Below are 508 nucleotides of genomic sequence, written 5' to 3'. Positions count from 1 at the left end.
GCCAGCCACATACACCAGAGCTGGCAGGTTCGAATCCATCCTGAGCCTGCCAAATAACAATGACAACTACAACCGAAAAAAAAAAAAAAGCCGGGCTTGTGGCGGGTGCCTGTGGTCCCAGCTATGGGAGGCTGAGGCAGGAGACTCCTTTGAGCTCAGGAGTTGGAGGTTGCTGTGAGTTGTGATGCCACCCACTCTACCCAGGGGGATAGCTTGAGGCTATGTCTCAAAAAAAAAAAAAAAAGAAAGAAAAAGAAATGGAATTATATTTAAGCACAGCCACGTAGAAGTACTTCGAAGGTGTCCACTTTTCCTACAAAGAAGTTCTTTTTCCTACTGTCATTCCTTGGTTCTCGTTCACATGGACCCCAAAGTTCTCGGCAAGATAGGGGGTCCTGTAGCCTTATCCCCTGTAGTACCCCCAGGAAACCAGCCCGCAGGCCTCTGACAATTTCCACCAAAGCTCCCCGCGGCTGATAACGTCGGGGCCCCTCTGTCCTCTTTCACC

Source organism: Otolemur garnettii, unplaced genomic scaffold (genome assembly GCF_000181295.1).
Source record: "Otolemur garnettii isolate 467f Iridium unplaced genomic scaffold, OtoGar3 scaffold00245, whole genome shotgun sequence".
Taxonomy (NCBI): domain Eukaryota; kingdom Metazoa; phylum Chordata; class Mammalia; order Primates; family Galagidae; genus Otolemur; species Otolemur garnettii.
This window is presented reverse-complemented; position numbering follows the sequence as displayed.